Raw genomic sequence first — 19276 nt, forward strand, 5'->3', positions numbered from 1 at the left:
CATAACAAGAATATAGAGACAAAGAAGAAGCTTATCGGACTACAACGGCGAACGCGCACAATTTTTCAGGATTTATGCAGATCCCGAATACAGATCAGCAGGTACCAGAAGATAAGAAAAGTTGCTTTTGCATAATATTGCGAAACAAAGCGCCAGATAATATGTCTTACCTTATACACACACCATAATAACACTCGTATGTTGAAGCACAGTACGATCCATCAAGCGGTGTGGCTTCATAGCTTACCAAAGTCGTACTAAAACATTTTGATGGATTTTTGAGCGCCGTGTGTAATGGTATATATTTTCAATGGAACATATAAAATGTTGGTGTTGTTTACTTGAGTCATATTGCAATCTACACATATCTCTTATGTTTGACTGCCATCTACTGGTCATACTTATCATTTCACCATGTACCAAATAAAATTGCTTTGAGGTCGGTAAGCAAAACCAGATTTATTCCGTACATTAGGCGCACCGGGTTATAAGGCGCACTGTTGAGTTTTGAGGGGGAAAAAATAATTTTAAGTGCGCCTTATAGTCTGGAAAATACGGTACTGTGTAGCGGTTGATTTAAGGCAGGGGTGCTCATTACGTCGATCGCGAGCTACCGGTCGATCGCGGAGGGTGTGTCAGTCGTTCGCCAGCCAGGTATTAAAAAAATAGTCCTAAAAATGAGCGATCATAAAGCTTCACTATGACGTCACTTCCGTCACTTGATTGACATTCACGGCACCCGAGGGTCTTCTGAGATGACGCTGGCTGCTGCCAGCTCATTATTAAGAAAAAAATTACAGACAGGAAGGCGAGAAACACTTTTTATTTCAACAGACTCTAACAGCGCCGTACCTGTCGTCAAAACTCCAAAGACCGACTGCACAGTTCCTGCCTTCACAATAAAAGCTCTGCTTCATCCTGCCTGCGCTAAGAGTCTCAGAAAGCTGGCGTGCACAAGCTAGCAAGCTACGGAGTTTGCCGCCAATGTATTTCTTGTAAAGTGTATACAAAGGAGTACGGAAGCTGGACAAATAAGATGACAAAAACCAACCACTTTCATGTGGTATTGGACTTTTTTTCTCCTCCATTTGAAAATGCGGACGTTATCAGCACCACTGTATGATTCCTATCAATGCAAGTCATCAGAATCAGGTAATACACCAACTTATATTCTTGTCTTCATGAAAGAAAGGAATCTATATGTGTTAAACATGCATGTATTATCATTAAACACCTTTAACTTGTTAATAATATTAACTATATGTGTTAAACATGCTTGTATTATCATTAAACACCTTTAACTTGTTAACAATATTAACTATATGTGTTAAACATGCTTGCATTATAATTAAACACCTTTAACTTGTTAACAATATTAACTATATGTGTTAAACATGCTTGTATTATCATTAAACACCTTTAACATGTTAACAATATTAACTATATGTATTAAACATTCTTGTATTATCATTAAACACCTTTAACTTGTTAACAATATTAACTATATGTGTTAAACATGCCTGCATTATCTTTAAACACCTTTAACTTGTTAACAATATTAACTATATGTGTTAAACATGCTTGTATTATCTTTAAACACCTTTAACTTGTTAACAATATTAACTATATGTGTTAAACATGCTTGTATTATCTTTAAACACCTTTAACTTGTTAACAATATTAACTATATGTGTTAAACATGCTTGTATTATCATTAAACACCATTAACTTGTTAACAATATTAACTATATGTGTTAAACATGTTTGCATTACCATTAAACACCTTTATCTTGTTAACAATATTAACTATATGTGTTAAACATGCTTGTATTATCTTTAAACACCTTTAACTTGTTAACAATATTAACTATATGTGTTAAACATGCTTGTATTATCATTAAACATCTTTAACATGTTAACAATATTAACTATATGTATTAAACATCCTTGTATTATCATTAAACACCTTTAATTTATTAACAATATTAACTATATGTGTTAAACATGCTTGTATTATCATTAAACACCTTTAACTTGTTAACAATGTTAACTATATGTGTTAAACATGCTTGTATTATCTTTAAACACCTTTAACTTGTTAATAATATTAACTATATGTGTTAAACATGCTTGTATTATCATTAAACACCTTTAACTTGTTAACAATATTAATTATATGTGTTAAACATGCTTGTATTATCATTACACACCTTTAATTTATTAACAATATTAACTATATGTGTTAAACATGCTTGTATTATCATTAAACACCTTTAACTTGTTAACAATGTTAACTATATGTGTTAAACATGCTTGTATTATCTTTAAACACCTTTAACTTGTTAACAATATTAATTATATGTGTTAAACATGCTTGCATTATCATTAAACACCTTTAACATGTTAACAATATTAACTATATGTATTAAACATTCTTGTATTATCATTAAACACCTTTAATTTATTAACAATATTAACTATATGTGTTAAACATGCTTGCATTATCATTAAACACCTTTAACTTGTTAACAAAAACATATATTTCATAAATAAGTAAATATAAATTATATCTATGAATGAGGTAGATCCCCACGACTTGATCAATTGAAAAGTAGCTCGCCTGCAGAAAAAGTGTGAGCACCCCTGATTTAAGGACATAATTCACCACACCTGTTACTTGACTTTGTCATCATTATTCACTGTATTGTTCGATTGTGCACATAACAATGTTGTTCTGGTTTAGCATTCATATATTCAGTTAAGAGCAAGTAAGTGGCCGTCAGGAGATTCTCCCAAAGGTGGGGGTTTGCTGTTCCCGCCATTTTTGAGTGTGTGTGATGTTGGCGTTCATTCTAGTTTTTGAGGAATAAACGACGCACACGTTTTTTGTGTGTCAAACGGTATTTCAAGTCGTCTTGCTTTCACGCTACAAGCGCAACAACTCCATCATCGATAGCTGCAGCCCTAAAATGTACATACATCTGCACAAATATCATCAATAACAGTGCAGAATGTGGTACAGTGATGGCCAAATGGTGTGATGGTGACATAATAATCACATGTTGCATAGAGCGGCGAGCTGTACCGCTTGTTGGAAACAGGCATTATGAAGACCAAGCCTAGTAAACTCTGCAGATGGTTATTAGCACGTCCAAAAAAACACCATAATTGTGAAAAATGTTTCAGTCAGCCTGCAAGTAAAGCGCCACAAATGTCTACAGCCACACAATAAGCACAAAGGCAGGTTTTTCTATATTCTCTTGTGCAGTCTTTTTATACCGGAAGATCAATAGCCGGGTCCTTGCCTGCCGCACTCTCATTCCTGCAGTGTCTGATAACCCTCATCTGGTCCCGATTTCACAACGCCAACACATGACACCGGCGCAATGTGCAGCAGCTGTAACACCACGCAACAGAATGGCAAATGAGAGAAGCCATTACTCTCCTTACCCCCACACCCCGTTACCCCCCCTTACCCCCAGTCCCCTATAAAGCAAACGCCCAAAGTAGACAACTAATACACCGCACGTACATTTTGTCAAAACTGCGCTGAGCTGCTCGCGCTGCCAAACATGCTAACATTTTGCATGGAAATGATAACGACCCTCCTGCCTGATTGCATTAGGCCCGACGCATGGCGGTAAGTGCTGCGAGCCGCACTCTGTAACATCCTGCAACACGTTGAAGGGACGTCATCAGCCACTTGAGTGCAGCGCACAACAAGAGCATATAGAGAGATACAGTCTGGTGTGCCAGGGGAGATGATGTCATTTCACCTATTTGGGTTGAATATATATATATATATATATATATATATATATATATATATATATATATATATATATATATATATATATATATATATATATATATATATATATATATATATATATATATATATATATATATATATATATATATATTTATGCAAACCAGTAATTATAATCTGCAAATATATATATAAAAAAAACTGAACTGGCTACAAAATAAAAACAGAATGCTGGACGACAGCAAAGACTTACAGTGTGTGGAGCAGCAGAATGTCAGTGCCCCATTCTCCCGAATTTCTCCCGATTTCCACCCAGACAACAATATTGGGGGCGTGCCTTAGAGGCACTGCCTTTGCGTGCCGGCCCAGTCACATAATATCTACGGCTTTTCACACACACGAGTGAATGCAAGCATACTTGGTCAACAGCCATACAGGTCACACTGAGGGCGGACGTATAAACAAGTTTAACACTGTTACAAATATGCGCCACACTGCGAACCCACACCAAACAAGAATGACAGACACATTTCGGGAGAACATCCGCACCGTAACACAACATAAACACAGCAGAACAAATACCCAGAACCCCTTGCAGCACTAGCTCTTCCGTGACGCTACAATATACACCCCCCGCTACCACAGCCTCAACCCCTCCCCAACCCCCAACCCCACCCACCTCAACCTCCTCATGCTCTCTCAGGGAGAGCATGTCCCAAATTCCCAGCTGCTGTTTTGAGGCATGTTCAAAAAAATAATGCACTTTGTGACTTCAATAATAAATATGGCAGTGCCGTGTTGGCATTTTTTTTCCATAACTTGAGTTGATTTATTTTGGAAAACCTTGTTACATTGTTTAATGCATCCAGCGGGGCATCACAACAAAATTAGGCATAATAATGTGTTAATTCCACGACTGTATTTATCGGTATCGGTTGATATCGGAATCAGTAATTAAGAGTTGGAAAATATCGGAAATCTCTATATTTAACATTCTTAAAATTGCAAAAATAAGTGAATCAAGTTTAAATATTGTATATTGTATAATATTGTTATATAGCAGGAGTCACCCAACATAGGCGCCGATCTACATTTCTGCCAGTGGGTGTATTAGTGTTGTCCTGATACCAATATTCCGGTACCGGTACCAAAAGTTTTTTGGTACTTTTCGGTACTTTTCTAAAAAAAGGGGACCACAAAAAATGTAACTATTGGCTTTATTTTAACAAAAAAATCTCACAGTACATTAAACATATCAGAATCAGAATCAGAATCAGAATAGTTTTTATTGCCATTGTTTGAGAATGGGTTCACAAACTAGGAATTTTTCTTGGTGCCATCGTGCAACATAAAACACATATAACACAGATTTGGTAATAAAAAGAGACGACGCGTGCAGCTTCCACGCATGCCACGATGACGACGCGCCTGCCTCCTCGATCACATCCCATGGATGTGGCCACTACCTGGTCGTCCGCCACGCCAAGTGCGTCCACCTCCTCGTCGGCCACGGATGTGGCCCTTCCCGGGTCGCCCACCTCGACAGGTACAGCGGCGCTCTACGCGTCGCCGCTCCCTGACTCTGCCCCGGTGGATTCGGGGACACTTGGTCTGGCGACCCACCGCCATGTCCCCCTCCCGCCCTCCCATGACTATTGATCATTGTTTATTTTGTTTTTGGACATCTGGGATCTGTCCATAAGGGGGGGGGGGGGGCTCTGTCATTTCTGTGTTGATCATGTTTTTGTTTGGCCATGTGCTGTTTTGAATTCCACGACTGTATATATCGTATCGGTTGATATCGGAATCGGTAATTAAGAGTTGGACAATATCGGAATGTCGGATATCGGCAAAAAAAGCCATTATCGGACATCTCTAGTTAAAAATATTTTATGCAAACCAGTAATAATAATCAGAAAATTGAGTGTCAATGCTGTCTAGAGCTCGGCAGGGTAACCGTGTAATACTCTTCCATATCAGTAGGTGGCAGCAGGTAGCTAATTGCTTTGTAAACGTCATATCTAATGCTTAAACCAAAAAATAAACAAAAGGCGAGTGCCCCTAAAAAAGGCATTGAAGCTTAGGGATGGCTATGGAGAACGAAACAAAAACTGAACTGGCTGCAAAATAAAAACAGAATGCTGGACGACAGCAAAGACTTACAGCGCGTGGAGCAGCAGACGGCGTCCACAAAGTACACCCGTACATGGCATGACAATCAACAATTTCCCGCACGAAGAAGGACAGCGTCCGCACGACTGAAAGAGTCTTGATTGCTGAAAACAAAGCAGGTGCGTGGAGTAGCGCTCAAAGGAAGACATGAAACTGCTACAGGAAAATGCCGACAACGCAGGAAAAGCCACCAAAATAGGAGCGCAAGACACTACACACAGGAAAACACCAAAAAAGTCCAAATAAGTCACAGCGTGATGTGACATGTGGTGACAGTACACCTACTTTGAGACAAGAGCTATAGTGATGCATGCTTGGTTATGGTTTGAATTCATATCCAACAATTGCAAAAATGACTTTTTACTGTCAATATCAACTACAGAGTTTACTTTTTTTTTTAATGTTTTCTGCTGGTGGTGTGCCTCCGCATTTTTCATTGAACAAAAGTGTGCCTTGGCTCCAAAAAGGTTGACAAACACTGATATATCCATACAGTATTCTATTTGTCAATGCACTATAAGGTTGACTATTCCCATATGTCATTTTCCACTGACACAGATGTACGACACATTTTAAAACAAATACAATTATTTTTTCATATTTATCACATATATTATATTTAATGTGTATAATTATTCTATTATTATGTGTTTTTATATTAATGCAATGCGATCCTGTTTTAATGCTTGTACAGTATTGCGCTAAAAACGAACTGAAGCTCAAACTCCCGCGGACTAGGCGTCGTCTGTGCACTCCATTTTGCCCCGATTTACTTGCGGCGGGCCGCAAAAAGTACATTTACCGTAGGGCCATATACACTATTATGCCAAAAGTATTTGGACATCTGCCTTGACTCACCTATGAACTTGAAGTGCCAGTCCCATTCCTAACCCATAGGGTTCAATATGATGTGGGTCCACCTTTTGCAGCTATTACAGCTCCAAACTCTTCTGGGAAGGCTGTCCACAAGGTTGCGGAGTGTGTTTATAGGAATTTTCCACCATTCTTCCGAAAGCGAATTGATGAGGTCACACACTGATGTTGGTGGAGAAGCCTTGGCTCTCAGTCTCCATTTTAATTAATCCTAAAGGTGTTTTCTTGGGTTCAGGTCAGGACTCTGTGCAGGCCAGTCAAGTTCATAAACATTGACTAGGTAATTTGTTTTAAAGAGTTTGAAGGTTGAGCTACTGGCTTCCAGAACTATTAAGCACATAGTAATACACATGAGTCAAACTCAAGACCCGCGGGCCAGATCTTGCCCTCCATGTCAATTTTCTATGGCCCGCAAAAGCCTGGAAATAATATGTGTCAATAAAATACCTTATATTTTCTTTCGGCATAGCCCAGCAACTTGAGGGTTCTGGGTTCGATCCCCGCTTCTGCCATCCTAGTCACTGCCGTTGTGTCCTTGGGCAAGACACTTTACCCACCTGCTCCCAGTGCCACCCACACTGGTTTAAAAATGTAACTTAGATATTGGGTTTCACTATGTAAAGCGCTTTGAGTCACTAGAGAAAAGCGCTATATAAATATAATTCACAATTCTTTACTTTCTTATTTTCTTACTAAAGGTATGATTTTTTTTTTGTAGTTTGACAGGGGGAAAAAAATAGTGTCCAATATTGCAACACAGTAAACAAACAAAACTGAACACTTAACACTCAACAAAAAAAGGTGAAATAACTGAAAACATGTTTTATATTCTAGTTTCTTCAAAATAGCCACCCTTTGCTCCAATTACTGCTCTGCACACTCTTCGCATTCTCTCTATGAGCTTTCAAGAGGTAGTCACCTGGAATGGTTTTCACTTCACAGGTGCGCTTGAAGCTCATGGAGAGAATGCCAAGAGTGTGCGAAAAAGTGGTGGCTATTTTGAAGAAACTAGAATATAAAACATGTTTTCAATTAGTTCCCCTTTTTTTGTTTGTTCAGTACATAACTCCACATGTGTTTATTCATAGTTTTGATGCCTTCGGTGACAATCTACAATGCAAATAGTCATGAAAATAAATAAAACGCATTAAACGAGAAGGTGTGTCCAAACTTTTGGCCTGTACTATATATCCGATTTATTTCCACATACGAAAGAGGCCTGGGTCAATATGAAAAAATGCGGAATTTGACATGAAAAAAAATCAGATACAGGTCGCAAATTCCCCGGCCGAGTCATACCAAAGACTATAAAAATGGGAGCCATTACCTCCCTGCTTGGCACTCAGCATCAAGGGTTGGAATTGGGGGTTAAATCACCAAAATGATTCCCGAGCGCGGCCACCGCTGCTGCTCGCTGCTCCCCTCACCTCCCAGGGGGTGGAACAAGGGGATGGGTCAAATGCAGAGGACACATTTCACCACACCCAGTGTGTGTGTGACAATCATTCGGACTTTAACTTGACTTTTATTCGCCCCCCAAAAAATCGGAATTGACCTGCAGCATAAACAAGGCCTACGATGGCTGAAGCAGACTCACAACTAGGAAACCTCAACTTCCTGGTCAGCTCTCTGCGCTGCTGACCTGTCTCCGCTCGGGTTGGTTTCCTGCTGGGCCCACTATGGACTGGACTCTCACTATTATGTTGGGATCCACTATGGACTGGACTCTCCCTAATTATGTTAGATCCACTATGGACTGGACTCTCACACTATTATGTTAAATCCACTATGGACTGGACTCTCACACTATTATGTTAGATCCACTATGGACTGGACTCTCACACTATTATGTTAGATCCACAATGGACTGGACTCTCACTATTATGTTAGATCCACTATGGACTGGACTCTCACTATTATGTTAGATCCACTATGGACTGGACTTTCACAATATTATGTTAGATCCACTATGGACTGGACTCTCACTATTATGTTAGATCCACTATGGACTGGACTCTCACACTATTATGTTGAGATCCACTATGGACTGGACTCTCCCTAATTATGTTAGATCCACTATGGACTGGACTCTCATACTATTATGTTGAGATCCACTATGGACTGGACTCTCTCTAATTATGTTAGATCCACTATGGACTGGACTCTCACACTTTTATGTTAGATCCACTATGGACTGGACTCTCACTATTATGTTAGATCCACTATGGACTGGACTCTCACACTATTATGTTAGATCCACTATGTACTGGACTCTCACACTATTATGTTAGATCCACTATGGACTGGACTCTCACACTATTATGTTAGATCCACTATGGACTGGACTCTCACACTATTATGTTAGATCCACTATGGACTGGACTCTCACACTATTATGTTAGATCGACTATGGACTGGACTCTCACACTATTATGTTAGATCCACTATGGACTGGACTCTCACTATTATGTTAGATCCACTATGGACTGGACTCTCACACTATTATGTTAGATCCACTATGGACTGGACTCTCACTATTATGTTAGATCCACTATGGACTGGACTCTCACACTATTATGTTAGATCCACTATGGACTGGACTCTCACTATTATGTTAGATCCACTATAGACTGGACTCTCACACTATTATGTTAGATCCACTATGGACTGGACTCTCCCTAATTATGTTAGATCCACTATGGACTGGACTCTCACACTATTATGTTAGATCCACTATGGACTGGACTCTCACTATTATGTTAGATCCACTATGGACTGGACTCTCCCTAATTATGTTGGATCCACTATGGACTGGACTCTCACTATTATGTTAGATCCATATATGGACTGGACTCTCACTATTATGTTAGATCCACTATGGACTGGACTCTCACACTATTATGTTAGATCCACTATGGACTGGACTCTCGCACTATTATGTTAGATCCACTATGGACTGGACTCTCACTATTATGTTAGATCCACTATGGACTGGACTCTCACTATTATGTTAGATCCACTATGGACTGGACTCTCACACTATTATGTTAGATCCACTATGGACTGGACTCTCACTATTATGTTAGATCCACTATAGACTGGACTCTCACACTATTATGTTAGATCCACTATGGACTGGACTCTCACACTATTATGTTAGATCCACTATGGACTGGACTCTCACACTATTATGTTGAGATCCACTATGGACTGGACTCTCCCTAATTATGTTAGATCCACTATGGACTGGACTCTCACACTATTATGTTAGATCCACTATGGACTGGACTCTCACACTATTATGTTAGATCCACTATGGACTGGAATCTCACACTATTATGTTGGATCCACTATGGACTGGACTCTCACTATTATGTTAGATCCACTATGGTCTGGACTCTCACTATTATATTAGATCCACTATGGACTGGACTCTCACACTATTATGTTAGATCCACTATGGACTGGACTCTGACACTATTATGTTAGATCCACTATGGACTGGACTCTCACACTATTATGTTGGATCCACTATGGACTGGACTCTCACACTATTATGTTAGATCCACTATGGACTGGACTCTGACACTATTATGTTAGATCCACTATGGACTGGACTCTGACACTATTATGTTAGATCCACTATGGACTGGACTCTCACACTATTATGTTGGATCCACTATGGACTGGACTCTCACACTATTATGTTAGATCCACTATGGACTGGACTCTCACACTATTATGTTAGATCCACTATGGACTGGACTCTCACACTATTATGTTAGATCCACTATGGACTGGACTCTCACACTATTATGTTGGATCCACTATGGACTGGAATCTCACGGCGGTCCCCTCCGAGGTTTCTCATTGTCCCATTGGGTTGAGTTTTTCCTTGCCCTGATGTGGGATCTGAGCCGAGGATGCCGTTGTGGCTTGTGCAGCCGTTTGAGACACTCGTGATTTAGGGCTATGTAAGTAAACATTGATTGATTGATGATGCTCTACCATCTGAGCCAGCAATTTGCTGTGAGTTCACAATTTTTTTATTTTTTTTTACACTGCATGCTCGGGTATTTTTGTTGTTTTTTTTTACGTCTCATGCATATTTTTTTTTATAGCTTTCAGCCCCCCAAAATAGGCACGTGTCACAACGCACGGTCATTTTTCATCTCCCTGTGTAATTTCAGGCGACAGCCGTGGAAAGGTGGTCATAGTGGAACTGCTGGTAAAGGAGGTATGCTTTCACTACATGTCATGTTTGGTTGTTGTTTTTTTCACACCCGAACTGCAGCAGAGCTCTCCGCACACCCCGACGTGGCCAACACACCAAACGCTACATCCTGTGTCCCCCCCTGGGGATGTCTGGAATCCGGGTAAATCCGAGCACCCCGGAAAGGCGGTCGCTCTCTCGACTTCGGCGTAAGCGTATTGACGTCTAACCCCGCCTCGGTCTTATATATTTACAACCCGGCTGCCTCCACATGGCATGTGTTGTTGCTGATGTCTACCGGGTGATGGAGAGATATTTGCTGGGGACCGGACACTGACCTCTCTTGTCCCGGCAATTGTTTCTTGAATGGAACAAAGAGAGCACAGTGCACACATTCCTCGGCCAGTGAAGATGGTTCTTATTCGGATTAAACTTCCGAAAAGAAGACTGGACGGACTGGACTCTCCCTAATTATGTTAGATCCACTATGGACTGGACTCTCACACTATTATGTTAGATCCACTATGGACTGGACTCTCACTATTATGTTAGATCCACTATGGACTGCATAAGAAAAGGCGAAAAAGCACCCATCTGCACTTTAATGCAGTTTTCTTCAAAGGAAATTATGCAACTGCACCTAATTGGTCCAAAAAATATTTGTTTGCAAATCAGTAATTATAATCTGCAAATAATGTGCCGTTGCTTAGTGACTTTGCTGTGTAGAGCTCAGCAGAGTGACCATGTAATATCAGTAGGTGGCAGCAGGGAGTTAATGGCTTCGTAAAAGTCGGAATGTGTCGGGTGAGACGAGGATCCATTTGCCGTGATCCCAATATGCAGAGCACAGCGGGAGGCGGCGTGCAGGTAAAAAGGTATGTAATGCTTGAACCAAAAGGCAATGAAGCATAGGGATGGTTATGCAGAACAAAAGTAAAACTGAACTGGCTACGAAGTAAACGGAAACAGAACGCTGGAAGACAGCAAAAACTTACGCCTTCCACAAAGCACATCCGTACATGACATGACAGTAGACATGTCCGATAATATCGGACTGCCGATATTATCGGCCGATAAATGCTTTAAATTGTAATATCAGAAATGATCGGTTTCAAAAAGTAAAATTAATGACTTCTTAAAACGCCACTGTACGGAGTGGTACACGGACGTAGGGAGAAGTACAGAGCGCCAATAAACCTTAAAGGAACTGCCTTTGCATGCCAGCCCAATCACATAATATCTACGGCTTTTCACACACACAAGTGAATGCAAGGCTTACTTGGTCAACAGCCATACAGGTCACACTGAGGGTGGCCGTATAAACAACTTTAACACTGTTACAAATATGCCCCACACTGTGAACCCACACCAAACAAGAATGACAAAACACATTTCGGGAGAACATCCGCACCGTAACACAACATAAACACAACATAACTAAATACCCAGAACCCCTTGCAGCACTAACTCTTCCGGGACGCTACAATAACATCTACGGCTTTTGGAGCTCAGTGCACAACTGCACACACAACAAGAAGGAGAGGATAGCAGAAGAACGAAGAAGAGACATGGCGACGACGAGTAAGACGAAGAAATACGCTTGCGAGCTCCAAAATGATTGGAAAAAAAGAACTTCATTTCATACAGGACAGCTCGAAGGGGAAGGTGATATGCTGCCTGCACCTCAACCCCCCCATCACCATCTCCCGAATTCGGAGGTCTCAAGGTTGGCAAGTATGCCCCTGGCTATGCAGAACAAAAGTAAAACTGAAATGGCTACAAAGTAAACGGAAACAGAACGCTGGATGACAGCAAAAACTTACGAACGTCCACAAAGCGCATCCGTACACGACATGACGGTCAACAATGTCCACACAAAGGACGATAGCGACAACTTAAATAGTCTTAGCGCTCAAAGGAAGACATGGAACTGCTACAGGAAAACACAGACAAAACCTGAAGGGCCACCGAAATAGCGGCGCGAGACGAGAACTGAAGCACTACACACAGGAAAACACCAACAAACTCAAAATAAGGCACGACGACCCGGTGGAGTTTCATTTTTTTAACCTTTTCTGCCGGTGGAACAAAAGTAAAAACTGAACTGGCTACAAAGTGTAGTGGAATTTCTGCCTTTTTCACCTTTTCTATTTTGTTGTTTGATCGATGCATAAGCTGGTAGGAGAAGATGGCCAAGCATGTAAGAGTTGAGCATATGGTCACCCTGACATTGTACAAGATATATTGATTGTTTGTTATGGCGAAGGGATCCAAGAATGTTGCAGAGTAAGCAGATTCAAAACAGCTGGCCCTTGACCCACCAGGGAAACATTTATATAACCAAGTTAGACTAAGTCTAGGGGCTTTTTCTTTTTCTCCGGAGAAACTGTCTGTATTCATGGCAATTCAATCCAACCTTGTACCATTTGATTATGGGTAAATAAATTCACTTTTGTTCCTGTTTAAGATTTGGACTTTCTACTACAAAAGTAAATGGAAACAGAACGCTGGACGACAGCAAAAACTTACGGCGTCCAAAAAGCGCATCCGTACACAACATGACAGTCAACAATGTCCACACAAAGGAGGATAGCGACAACTTAACTAGTTTTAGCGCTCAAAGGAAGACACAAAACTGCTACAGGAAAACACAGACAAAACCGGAATGGCCTAAATACCAATCAATCCAAGACGAGAACTAAAGCACTACACAATGGAAAACACCAAGGAACTCAAAATAAGGCACGACGACCCGGTGGAGTTTCATTGTTTTAGCCTTTTCTGCCGGTGGAACAAAAGTAAAAACTGAACTGGCTACAAAGTGTAGTGGAATTTCTGCCCTTTTCACCTTTTCTATTTTGTTGTTTGATTGATGCATAAGCTGGTAGGAGAAGATGGCCAAGCATGTAATAGTTGAGCATATGGTCACCCTGACATTGTACAAGATATATTGATTGTTTGTTATGGCGAAGGGATCCAAGAATGTTGCAGAGTAAGCGGATTCAAAACAGCTGGCCCTTGACCCACCAGGGAAACATGTATATATAACCAAGTTAGACCAAGTCTAGGGGCTTTTTCTTTTTCTCCGGAGAAACTGTCTGTATTCATGGCAATTCAATCCAACCTTGTACCATTTGATTATGGGTAAATAAATTCACTTTTGTTCCTGTTTAAGATTTGGACTTTCTACTACAAAAGTAAATGGAAACAGAACGCTGGACGACAGCAAAAACTTACGGCGTCCAAAAAGCGCATCCGTACACGACATGACAGTCAACAATGTCCACACAAAGGAGGATAGCGACAACTTAACTAGTCTTAGCGCTCAAAGGAAGACATGCTACAGGAAAACACAGACAAAACCGGAAAATACCAATCAATCCAAGACGTGAACTAAAGCACTACACAAAGGAAAACACCAAGGAACTCAAAATAAGCCACGACGACCCGGTGGAGTTTCATTGTTTTAACCTTTTCTGCCGGTGGAACAAAAGTAAAAACTGAACTGGCCACAAAGTGTAGTGGAATTTCTGCCCTTTTCACCTTTTCTATTTTGTTGTTTGATTGATGCATAAGCTGGTAGGAGAAGATGGCCAAGCATGTAAGAGTTGAGCATATGGTCGCCCTGACATTGTACAAGATATATTGATTGTTTGTTATGGCGAAGGGATCCAAGAATGTTGCAGAGTAAGCGGATTCAAAACCCACCAGGGAAACATATAAATAACCAAGTTAGACCAAGTCTGGGGGCTTTCTCTTTTTCTCCGGAGAAACTGTCTGTATTCATGGCAATTCAATCCAACCTTGTACCATTTGATTATGGGTAAATAAATTCACTTTTGTTCCTGTTTAAGATTTGAACTTTCTACTACAAAAGTAAACGGAAACAGAATGCTGGACGACAGCAAAAACTTACGGCGTCCAAAAAGCGCATCCGTACACGACATGACAGTCAACAATGTCCACACAAAGGAGGATAGCGACAACTTAACTAGTCTTAGCGCTCAAAGGAAGACATGCTACAGGAAAACACAGACAAAACCGGAAAATACCAATCAATCCAAGACGAGAACTAAAGCACTACACAATGGAAAACACCAAGGAACTCAAAATAAGGCACGGCGACCCGGTGGAGTTTCATTGTTTTAACCTTTTCTGCCAGTGGAACAAAAGTAAAAACTGAACTGGCTACAAAGTGTAGTGGAATTTCTGCCCTTTTCACCTTTTCTATTTTGTTGTTTGATTGATGCATAAGCTGGTAGGAGAAGATGGCCAAGCATGTAAGAGTTGAGCATATGGTCACCCTGACATTGTACAAGATATATTGATTGTTTGTTATGGCGAAGGGATCCAAGAATGTTGCAGAGTAAGCGGATTCAAAACCCACCAGGGAAACATATAAATAACCAAGTTAGACCAAGTCTGGGGGCTTTTTCTTTTTCTCCGGAGAAACTGTCTGTATTCATGGCAATTCAATCCAACCTTGTACCATTTGATTAAGGGTGAATAAATTCACTTTTGTTCCTGTTTAAGATTTGGACTTTCTACTACAAAAGTAAACAGAAACAGAACGCTGGACGACAGCAAAAACTTACGGCGTCCAAAAAGCGCATCCGTACACGACATGACAGTCAACAATGTCCACACAAAGGAGGATAGCGACAACTTAAATAGTCTTAGCGCTCAAAGGAAGACACAAAACTGCAACAGGAAAACACAGACAAAACCGGAAGGGCCAAAATACCAATCAATCCAAGACGAGAACTAAAGCACTACACAATGGAAAACACCAAGGAACTCAAAATAAGGCACGACGACCCGGTGGAGTTTCATTGTTTTAACCTTTTCTGCCGGTGGAACAAAAGTAAAAACTGAACTGGCTACAAAGTGTAGTGGAATTTCTGCCCTTTTCACCTTTTCTATTTTGTTGTTTGATTGATGCATAAGCTGGTAGGAGAAGATTGCCAAGCATGTAAGAGTTGAGCATATGGTCACCCTGACATTGTACAAGATATATTGATTGTCTGTTATGGCGAAGGGATCCAAGAATGTTGCAGAGTAAGCGGATTCAAAACCCACCAGGGAAACATATAAATAACCAAGTTAGACCAAGTCTGGGGGCTTTTTCTTTTTCTCCGGAGAAACTGTCTATATTCATGGCAATTCAATCCAACCTTGTACCATTTCATTATGGGTAAATAAATTCACTTTTGTTCCTGTTTAAGATTTGGACTTTCTACTACAAAAGTAAACGGAAACAGAACGCTGGACGACAGCAAAAACTTACGGCGTCCAAAAAGCGCATCCGTACACGACATGACAGTCAACAATGTCCACACAAAGGAGGATAGCGACAACTTAACTAGTCTTAGCGCTCAAAGGAAGACACAAAACTGCTACAGGAAAACACAGACAAAACCGGAATGGCCTAAATACCAATCAATCCAAGACGAGAACTAAAGCACTACACAACGGAAAACACCAAGGAACTCAAAATAAGGCACGACGACCCGGTGGAGTTTCATTGTTTTAACCTTTTCTGCCGGTGGAACAAAAGTAAAAACTGAACTGGCTACAAAGTGTAGTGGAATTTCTGCCCTTTTCACCTTTTCTATTTTGTTGTTTGATTGATGCATAAGCTGGTAGGAGAAGATTGCCAAGCATGTAAGAGTTGAGCATATGGTCGCCCTGACATTGTACAAGATATCTTGATTGTTTGTTATGGCGAAGGGATCCAAGAATGTTGCAGAGTAAGCGGATTCCAAACCCACCAGGGAAACATATAAATAATCAAGTTAGACCAAGTCTGGGGGCTTTTTCTTTTTCTCCGGAGAAACTGTCTGTATTCATGGCAATTCAATCCAACCTTGTACCATTTGATTATGGGTAAATAAATTCACTTTTGTTCCTGTTTAAGATTAGGACTTTCTACTACAAAAGTAAACGGAATCAGAACGCTGGACGACAGCAAAAACTTACGGCGTCCAAAAAGCGCATCCGTACACGACATGACAGTCAACAATGTCCACACAAAGGAGGATAGCGACAACTTAACTAGTCTTAGCGCTCAAAGGAAGACATGCTACAGGAAAACACAGACAAAACCGGAAAATACCAATCAATCCAAGACGTGAACTGAAGCACTACACAATGGAAAACACCAAGGAACTCAAAATAAGGCACGACGACCCGGTGGAGTTTCATTGTTTTAACCTTTTCTGCCGGTGGAACAAAAGTAAAAACTGAACTGGCTACAAAGTGTAGTGGAATTTCTGTCCTTTTCACCTTTTCTATTTTGTTGTTTGATTGATGCATAAGCTGGTAGGAGAAGATTGCCAAGCATGTAATAGTTGAGCATATGGTCGCCCTGACATTGTACGAGATATATTGATTGTTTGTTATGGCGAAGGGATCCAAGAATGTTGCAGAGTAAGCGGATTCAAAACCCACCAGGGAAACATATAAATAACCAAGTTAGACCAAGTCTAGGGGCTTTCTCTTTTTCTCCGGAGAAACTGTCTGTATTCATGGCAATTCAATCCAACCTTGTACCATTTGATTATGGGTGAATAAATTCACTTTTGTTCCTGTTTAAGATTAGGACTTTCTACTACAAAAGTAAACGGAAACAGAACGCTGGACGACAGCAAAAACTTACGGCGTCCAAAAAGGGCATCCGTACACGACATGACAGTCAACAATGTCCACACAAAGGAGGATAGCGACAACTTAACTAGTCTTAGCGCTCAAAGGAAGACATGCTACAGGAAAACACAGACAAAACCGGAAAATACCAATCAATCCAAGACGTGAACTAAAGCACTACACAATGGAAAACACCAAGGAACTCAAAATAAGGCACGACGACCCGGTGGAGTTTCATTGTTTTAACCTTTTCTGACGTATTTTTGAATGAGACAAAAAATGTGCCTTGCCTCCAAAAAAAATGGGACGCTGCAAACAAGTTCTCCGGGACACTCTCCATGAATCATCGCACTCCGGATGATCTCCGAGCTTCTGCTAATTTAGCAAAAGTCCCGCTCGGTGAGGACGCAGACACGCCCGGGAAGGGTTTTTTTTTCCTCCCCCTTGTTCATTCCGTGGGAAGCCACGTGCAGCGTGTTCCAAGCATCCGGGGTGATGCGGTCCACAGGACTACCCAGACCATAGACACTCGCATCTGTTGTGATGACTTCATGTCACAAGCCTGAAGCCTCATGTGAATCCACACAGTAAACGCACACATCTGTAATCACCAGCATGCATAAACCATGCGCCATGGAAGTGCCTGCAGGGCTCCTTCTGCACTTACCCAAAGTAACTCTAATGAAGAGTTGATGCTCAGAGTTCATTTATTCCAAATTCCCTCCAAGATGATGGTGGTTCAAAAAATAAATTAAAAATTAAAAATAAAAGGCAGTTTATTGAAGCAAATCTGAAAGATCCAAAAGTGTCACCTGCTGTGTCAATTATGTTTTTTTTTTTTTTGGATGAGGATTAAAACAATCCCCCCCCAAAAAAGGAGCTTCTTTGCGCCCGGTGATGCGTTCAAGGACCAATGCGCATGAGGTTCGGTTTGTATTTCCAATAAATCCCACGCGTGTGCAAGGATCGCAGTGCAGGGAAGAGACGCAGAGACAGGAAAAAAGACGGTAAGGGGAAAAAAAACAAGTCTATGAAGCTCCTCGAACTTCCCGTCGCCGGGTGCGCAACGACGATGGAATCCCGCCCAAGGTTTTTTGGTGACACCGTGGGTTGTGGGGGTTTTTTCTTTCTTTCTTTTTTTTTCTTCTTCTCCTTCTCCTTCACCCGTCTTCTTCTCGCTCTTACGCGTGGCCGTGCACGCATTGACTTCGCATCCGTGCACCATCAACCGAGCATGACGACGAGGGAGGTTGCAGAAGCAGAGGATGGAGAAGATGGAGAGGATGAAGAAGACCCGCCGTCCCCGGGAGGAGAGAGGAGAGCAATGCGCCACATGAACACCTGCGAAAAAATGAGAGAGGCTGCTGTCACGCCATGATGTCTGGAGGGGGAGGAGGGGGAGGAGGAGGAGGAGGATGAGGGGGAGGTGGGAGAGGGGGGGGGGGTAGGTGGACACAGACTCGAGGACTCTGTTCGTGCACGGTGCAGCAGTGCACCAAAGTGATACAAATGTTGATTGCATTTACAAAAAAAAAAAAAAAAATAACACCTATAAAGGATGCAAGAAAAAAAAAAAAAAATCTGTTAGAAAATCATGGAAATAG

The 19276-nt window shown here is 41.0% G+C and overlaps 1 long non-coding RNA gene across 1 annotated transcript in view; it reads right to left on the minus strand.

Moving 5' to 3' along the window:
* LOC133659279 (uncharacterized) overlaps positions 1-19040 on the minus strand; it is a 533887-nt gene extending 514847 nt beyond the window's left edge. The window contains exon 1 of the long non-coding RNA XR_009827608.1: positions 18340-19040. This is a non-coding gene — a long non-coding RNA (uncharacterized LOC133659279). The remainder of the gene's footprint in view (positions 1-18339) is intronic.
* Between the last annotated feature and the right edge of the window lie 236 nt (positions 19041-19276).

Source organism: Entelurus aequoreus, linkage group LG10 (assembly GCF_033978785.1).
Source record: "Entelurus aequoreus isolate RoL-2023_Sb linkage group LG10, RoL_Eaeq_v1.1, whole genome shotgun sequence".
Taxonomy (NCBI): Eukaryota; Metazoa; Chordata; class Actinopteri; order Syngnathiformes; family Syngnathidae; genus Entelurus; species Entelurus aequoreus.